Source organism: Rattus norvegicus, chromosome 1, assembly GCF_021556685.1.
Source record: "Rattus norvegicus strain SHRSP/BbbUtx chromosome 1, alternate assembly SHRSP_T2T, whole genome shotgun sequence".
NCBI classification, from domain to species: domain Eukaryota; kingdom Metazoa; phylum Chordata; class Mammalia; order Rodentia; family Muridae; genus Rattus; species Rattus norvegicus.
This window is the reverse complement of record NC_141534.1, coordinates 65816425-65824027: the sequence shown is the minus strand read 5'-3', so window position 1 is coordinate 65824027 and position 7603 is coordinate 65816425. Positions and strand designations below refer to the sequence as shown.

Below are 7603 nucleotides of genomic sequence, written 5' to 3'. Positions count from 1 at the left end.
GGGTGCTTTGAGAGGAGGTGTGGAGTGGAGCCCTCTGCGACTTGGTTGTATCTAGTGAGCTGTGTGTGGTTGTATCGGATTTTACTGTACTGTGTATATGTGTATGTGTCTATGTGTGTAGGATGATGTGTGTTGACAGATTTGCTTGTGTGTGACTGTGTGTACACTTTCGCCCGTGTTTGTCAGTATATGTAGGAGTGTGTGAGTTTACAGGTTTGTTTGTGTGTATGTGTTTGTATGTGTGTACGTTTTCTTGTGCATGTGTGTGTCCCTGTGTGTATGTTTGTGTGTGTCTGTGATGTGCGTTTTTATTGGTGTGCTTGTGTGTAAGTATGTGTGTACCTGTTCATATGTGATTGGGTTTTGTGTGAATCTGGGTGTTTGTAAGAGTTTGTCTGTGTGAGTATAAGTACACTTTTGTGTATTTCTGTGTGTGCTTCTGTGTGTGCCTATGTGTGTGTGTGTGTGTGTGTGTGTGTGTGTGTGTGTGTGTGTACACACGTTCCCATCCCCTTTTGCCCCTTCTTGTATCTATATTACCTTCACCTCAGTGCAAGAGAGTGTAGAGGCCAGAAGTCAGCCCGGGCTCCTGTTCCTAAGGTAGGTCATCAACCTCATTTTCAAGACAGGATCTCTCACTGGCCTGCAGCTGCCCAAGTACCTGTGTTGGCTGACCAGTGGCTCCCAGGATTTTGATATGCCAACCCCATAATATCAGGTTAAAGGCCTACGTAGACGGCTGCCTGCTCATTTATGGTTTGATTTTTTTTTTCTGTGTTTAAGAGATAGAATTAGGCCATATATTCTCAAGACCACTGGCTATTTCCTTATTGTGGTTTTGATCTTTCTTTCTTTCTTTCTTTCTTTCTTTCTTTCTTTCTTTCTTTCTTATGGATTGCTGGTTTCATTTTTTGGTGGTGGTTTTTATGTTCTCACATGCTATATTATTGCTTTGATCATATACATTTGTGCAGTCGGATGATTCACTCTATCTCCATTTTCAATGTCCTGCGGTTTCATCCTTTTACATTATTCCTGTTTCTCTATTGAGTACAAGCAATCATTGGCTTAGTCTTTATACAAATTTGCCCTTTGTGACACTTTGACTCTTCGGCCTTTGTTTAAGGTTTACTGTTCACTGATATTTAACAGCCTTATTCCTTGTGGTTGGTTAATTTTAATTTTCAGTATTTTGCTCTGGAGAGTTGTGGATTTTTGTGGATCACTAGGTCCTGAAATTCAATGGAGTTTCCCTTAAGTGGTGGCTTTTTACATTTCTTTGTTTTGTCTTATACTAATTGTTTCTCCTCTCGTTTCTTTCATCTGACCTTTTTCTTCAAACTACATCCATTCACAGTATTGATTTGGCTGCCCAATCCTATTGTAGTATGACGATTTTTATTTTCATCATTGCATTTAGTATGTGTGTGCTCTTGGCTTTCTCTTTTGGGGTTGGTTATTTGGGTGGCTTTTACTTATGATTCTTCATATTTTCCCCCTTTTCATAATTTTATTCTATTTTTCTAGTCTAGTCTTTTCTTTATTTTTATTTTTTTTCTTTTTGTTTTGTTTGTTTCTTTTAGGTTCCACATGTGTAATTTTAGTTCCTGAATTGCTCCATCTTTTTCATTATTTGATTCCATTTTTTTTTTATTTTTAGGTAGCATTAGTACTGATAAAATGCCTACAGAGATTGAGAAGGAGTTAGCCCCTCCTACGCCCGATCCCAGTATCTCTCAGGAGGGAACCTTTCATTCCCAATATAAAGTACTGAAGACTATTGGAAAAGGAAGCCATGCCAAGGTCCTCCTGGCCCACCACCAGCTCACAGGAACCCCAGTGGCGGTCAAAGTTCTCCGAAAGAACAAGCAGTGGTTCCGGCCAGCCATGACAGAAGCAAACATAATGAGAAAGATCAACCACCCCAACATTGTTTCTCTCTTACAAGTCATTGAAAACAAAACTAGAATATACCTCATAATGGAGCTGGTGGAAGGCCAACAACTCCACCAGTACATCAGAGAGTCAGGGCACATAGAGGAGGATGAGGCCCGGCAAATATTTGAACAGAGATTGTCAGCAGTGAGCTACTGCCATGGAAAGGGGATTGTTCACCGAGACCTGAAAGTGGACAATATAATGATCGATAAAAACAAAAAGGTCAAAGTCATCGACTTTCGCCTTAGCACCGAAACACAACCTGGACATATGCTAAACCAGCACTGCGGTGCGTACTCTTTTGGTTCCCCGGAACTCTTCCTTGGACTTCTGTATGACGGGATGAAGAATGACATGTGGACAATAGGAGTGGTCTTGTATTATATGGTAGTGGGAAAGCTCCCATTTGATTCTGTGATCATCCAAGAATTACAAATACAAGTTGTTGCAGGCGTGTATCCTGCCCCCTGTGGGGTTTCAGAAGAACTGAAGAACCTTCTTAGTCAATTACTAACAGTAAATCCAATGTATAGACCAACAGCCAGCCAGGTGATGAAACACGCCTGGTTCAAAGAACACGGGAAGGGGTTCACAGGTCGTTGTGAAGAACTGCTTCCCCTCAGGCCAGACCCTGAAATTTTGGGTGCGATGAAATGCATGGGATTTCAAGCCTCTGTAATAAAATACTCCCTAATAAAAAGAAAATATAATGAGGAAATGGCAACTTATTACTTCCTACAACAGCAGGCCCTCCCGGGGTATGGCTGCACAGCCCAGGCACAGCAAGTGCGTCCCATTGCAGCCCCATTTCCTAGCCTTAATCCTGCAGGTGCTTTTAGATTACAAAGAAAGAGGAGTGGAAGCCTGCCAGTCCTTGGCACCTTGCAGGTGTCATTCTCCCACGGTCAAGTATCTCAGTATGGCCAGAAGGCTCATCCAAAAGGAGGAAGAAGGTCAACTGTGCCTGGTCCTCTCAGGGCACTACCACTATCACAAATGTGCCATGAGTGTCCCATGCATTCAAACAACAAGCCTCTTCAGTGAGAAGAGTAGCAACAAGGAAATAAAAGAAGATAATCTACTCTCCCACAGAGCCCCATTAGAGGATAAGCCCATCTCCAGCAGGGTCCGGCACAGAGGTTTTAAGGTGTGGACCATGAATATAGCAAATGCCCTGATTAATCTTTGTTGCTGCTTGCCAAGGAGAAAGAAACCTCGCCTGGGGCAGAACAGCATCTCACCCGAGAAATGAGCCACAGGGAGAGTCCAGAGAACAAGCAGCAGGCATAGCCCAGGTACCTTTGTGCTTTGTCCTTTCCAGTTTGCTCTATGCTCCTCCTTCCTCTTGTCTCTGGTTTCCATTTTCCCCACAATTCTTACCTTGTATCTTCTCTAAGTTCTTTATGAGGTTTCCCCAACACCAAGCCTCCTGCCTCTTCTTGATTTCTCCTCTTCCCAGCAGGGACCCAATAGGATTGATGAGTTCCCCACTCTACAGAATTGTCTTGTTGACCCATCCCTTCAGATGGACTCCATCCCCCCCTTAGGCCAATAGCTCCCACAGGGTGAGGACTAGAGGTTCATGGGATCTTGGACTCTTCCATGGGCTACTGGTCCTAGCACATGTGGGCATCAATTCCAAGTGCTGCAGAACAGAGTCTTATCTTTTCAAATGTGACGTCCCATTCCATTAAGCCTTAAAATTAATAACAAGGTTTGTCATTGAATAAGTATCAACAACCTGTTTGTGGGTTATTGTTGATGGTCAGAATCCTGGATGCATGCATAGTTTTTTGCATACTGATTTTTTTTGTTCCTAAGGCCTACTGATTGGTAACATTTCTAAATGATTTCTTTCAAAAATCTTAAGTGAGAAGTAGAAGAGAAGAAGTAATAAAATAATAAAGCAATCAAAGCTCCAAATGGTTATCTAAGTATTCTACCTCATATTTTTTTTGCTTAGAATAAATTCTTTTTTTCTTTCACAGTGCCATCTTGAAATTCTGTCATAACCTGTGTATAAACAGGTGGTGATTTCAGACACATGGCCAATGAAAAGACACCAGCAGAAGCTACAGCACCAACAGGAGTAACAGCAATAGCACCAGCAGCATTAGCAGTAGCAGAAGGAGGAAGAGGAGAAGAGGAAGAGGAGGAGGAGGAGGAGGAGGAGGCAGAGCAGGAGGAGGAGGAGAAAAATCTGGAGGAGAAGGAATAGGAGAAGTGGAATAGGAGGAGAAGAAGGAGGAGGAGAAGGAGGAGGAGGGGTAGGAGGAGGAGGAAGAGAAGGAGGACTTTGCTTCCCTGTCCTGGGATAATTGCTGAATGACTTCTTTTGGAGACAGATACTATGCTGAGCAATGTTTATGAAACAAATTATCAGAATATTAACCATTCATAGAAGACATGTCAATATTCCTGAAGAGGATCACCCCTGGAAGACAGAGTTAGATGGCAGTGCAAGCTGTGCGGAAAGTCCTTAATGAGGACGACTTTCTCAAAGCTGATGATGTCATAGGTCTGAAGGAGCGTTTTGTGGGAGTCAGGGTCCCATCTACCTCTGTCAGGGCGCACAGAGCTCCTGGCCTTGCAGCCTGCCAGGGAGGTGACCGGGATTATTGGCTTCCCTGATCCCCACAGGGTCCTGGATTGCTTGGTTGCCCCTCATTCCTGGTCTACCCTGTGCCCCATGGTGTTTGCAGCTTCTTCTTTTTTTTTTTTTTTTATTAACTTGAGTATTTCTTATATACATTTCGAGTGTTATTCCCTTTCCCGTTTTCCGGGCAAACATCCCCCTCCCCCCTCCCCTTCCTTATGGGTGTTCCCCTCCCAACCCTCCCCCCATTGCCGCCCTCCCCCCATAGTATAGTTCACTGGGGGTTCAGTCTTAGCAGGACCCAGGGCTTCCCCTTCCACTGGTGCTCTTACTAGGATATTCATTGCTACCTATGGGGTCAGAGTCCAGGGTCAGTCCATGTATAGTCTTTAGGTAGTGGCTTAGTCCCTGGAAGCTCTGGTTGCTTGGCATTGTTGTACTTTTGGGGTCTCGAGCCCCTTCAAGCTCTTCCAGTTCTTTCTCTGATTCCTTCAATAGGGGACCTATTCTCAGTTCAGTGGTTTGCTGCTGGCATTCGCCTCTGTATTTGCTGTATTCTGGCTGTGTCTCTCAGGAGAGATCTACATCCGGCTCCTGTCGGTCTGCACTTCTTTGCTTCATCCATCTTGTCTAATTAGGTGGCTGTATATGTATGGGCCACATGTGGGGCAGGATCTGAATGGGTGTTCCTTCAGTCTCTGTTTTAATCTTTGCCTCTCCCTTCCCTGCCAAGGGTATTCTTTTTCCTCATTTAAAGAAGGAGTGAAGCATTCACATTTTGATCATCCGTCTTGAGTTTCGTTTGTTCTAGGGATCTAGGGTAATTCAAGCATTTGGGCTAATAGCCACTTATAAATGAGTGCATACCATGTATGTCTTTCTGTGATTGGGTTAGCTCACTCAGGATGATATTTTCCAGTTCCAACCATTTGCCTACGAATTTCATAAACTCGTTGTTTTTCATAGCTGAGTAATATTCCATTGTGTAGATGTACCACATTTTCTGTATCCATTCCTCTGTTGAAGGGCATCTGGGTTCTTTCCATTTTCTGGCTATTATAAATAAGGCTGCGATGAACATAGTGGAGCACGTGTCTCTTTTATATGTTGAGGCATCTTTTGGGTATATGCCCAAGAGAGGTATAGCTGGATCCTAAGGCAGTTCAATGTCCAATTTTCTGAGGAACCTCCAGACTGATTTCCAGAATGGTTTTACCAGTCTGCAATCCCACCAACAATGGAGGAGTGTTCCTCTTTCTCCACATCCTCGCCAGCATCTGCTGTCACCTGAGTTTTTGATCTTAGCCATTCTCACTGGTGTGAGGTGAAATCTCAGGGTTGTTTTGATTTGCATTTCCCTTATGACTAAAGATGTTGAACATTTCTTTAGGTGTTTCTCAGCCATTCGGCATTCCTCAGCTGTGAATTCTTTGTTTAGCTCTGAACCCCATTTTTTAATAGGGTTATTTGTTTCCCTGCGGTCTAACTTCTTGAGTTCTTTGTATATTTTGGATATAAGGCCTCTATCTGTTGTAGGATTGGTAAAGATCTTTTCCCAATCTGTTGGTTGCCGTTTTGTCCTAACCACAGTGTCCTTTGCCTTACAGAAGCTTTGCAGTTTTATGAGATCCCATTTGTCGATTCTTGATCTTAGAGCATAAGCCATTGGTGTTTTGTTCAGGAAATTTTTTCCAGTGCCCATGTGTTCCAGATGCTTCCCTAGTTTTTCTTCTATTAGTTTGAGTGTGTCTGGTTTGATGTGGAGGTCCTTGATCCACTTTATCTTAAGCTTTGTACAGGGTGATAAGCATGGATCGATCTGCATTCTTCTACATGTTGCCCTCCAGTTGAACCAGCACCATTTGCTGAAAATGCTATCTTTTTTCCATTGGATGGTTTTGGCTCCTTTGTCAAAAATCAAGTGACCATAGGTGTGTGGGTTCATTTCTGGGTCTTCAATTCTATTCCATTGGTGTATCTGTCTGTCTCTGTACCAATACCATGCAGTTTTTTATCACTATTGCTCTGTAATACTGCTTGAGTTCAGGGATAGTGATTCCCCCTGAAGTCCTTTTATTGTTGAGGATAGCTTTAGCTATCCTGGGTTTTTTGTTATTTCAGATGAATTTGCAAATTGTTCTGTCTAACTCTTTGAAGAATTGGATTGGTATTTTGATGGGGATTGCATTGAATCTGTAGGTCGCTTTTGGTAAAATGGCCATTTTTACTATATTAATCCTGCCAATCCATGAGCATGGGAGATCTTTCCATCTTCTGAGGTCTTCTTCAATTTCTTTCCTCAGTGTCTTGAAGTTCTTATTGTACAGATCTTTTACTTGCTTGGTTAAAGTCACACCGAGGTACTTTATATTATTTGGGTCTATTATGAAGGGTGTCGTTTCCCTAATTTCTTTCTCGGCTTGTTTCTCTTTTGTATAGAGGAAGGCAACTGATTTATTTGAGTTAATTTTATATCCAGCCACTTTGCTGAAGTTGTTTATCAGCTTTAGTAGTTCTCTGGTGGAACTTTTGGGATCACTTAAATATACTATCATGTCATCTGCAAATAGTGATATTTTGACCTCTTCTTTTCCGATCTGTATCCCCTTGATCTCCTTTTGTTGTCTGATTGCTCTGGCTAGAACTTCAAGAACTATATTGAATAAGTAGGGAGAGAGTGGGCAGCCTTGTCTAGTCCCTGATTTTAGTGGGATTGCTTCAAGTTTCTCTCCATTTAGTTTAATGTTAGCAACTGGTTTGCTGTATATGGCTTTTACTTTTAGGTATGGGCCTTGAATTCCTATTCTTTCCAGGACTTTTATCATGAAAGGGGGTTGAATTTTGTCAAATGCTTTCTCAGCATCTAATGAAATGATCATGTGGTTCTGTTCTTTCAGTTTGTTTATATGATGGATCACGTTGATGGTTTTCCATATATTAAACCATCCCTGCATGCCTGGGGTGAAGCCTACTTGATCATGGTGGATGATTGTTTTGATGTGCTCTTGAATTCGGTTTGCGAGAATTTTATTGAGTATTTTTGCGTCGATATTCATAAGGGAAATTGGT

The 7603-nt window shown here is 42.4% G+C and overlaps 1 pseudogene across 1 annotated transcript; it reads left to right on the top strand.

Moving 5' to 3' along the window:
- Positions 1-3233, top strand: LOC148007172 (sperm motility kinase Y pseudogene; annotated as a pseudogene). The gene is made up of 2 exons (XR_015646233.1): positions 1-600; positions 1661-3233. The product of XR_015646233.1 is annotated as a sperm motility kinase Y pseudogene (transcript).
- The last annotated feature ends 4370 nt before the right edge of the window (positions 3234-7603 follow it).